The sequence below is a fragment of the Cariama cristata genome, unplaced genomic scaffold (genome assembly GCF_000690535.1).
Source record: "Cariama cristata isolate BGI_N322 unplaced genomic scaffold, ASM69053v1 scaffold25115, whole genome shotgun sequence".
Lineage (NCBI taxonomy): Eukaryota > Metazoa > Chordata > Aves > Cariamiformes > Cariamidae > Cariama > Cariama cristata.
In genome coordinates this window covers 20,008-20,321 of record NW_009619600.1, presented here as the reverse complement: position 1 = coordinate 20,321, position 314 = coordinate 20,008, and positions in this window count along the sequence as shown.

Sequence of the window (314 nt, the reverse complement as noted above, 5' to 3'; positions counted from 1 at the left end):
CCCGGGGAGCCCGTGTGGGCTGTCGCGCCTTGTCACGCAGGTGGAGGCGAGGTGGTCGCCTGTGCAGGCCTCCCTGGAGGCGCTGGGGAGGAAGAAGAGCTGAAAAATTCGGTATCATCCGGCTTCATCGCTCCCTGCGGCATTGGTTTATTTCTGTAGGCACAGAAACGTGATTTGCATGAGCTCAGCAGCGCGAATTGGTAGTTAAATAAAGCCTTTTGTGTAGATACAGAGTAGTAACATGGCCCTGATAGAACTGCAGTTTGGGCAGGATGGTGCTGGGGAGAGGCCTGGGGCACTGGCAGGGGCGGCCC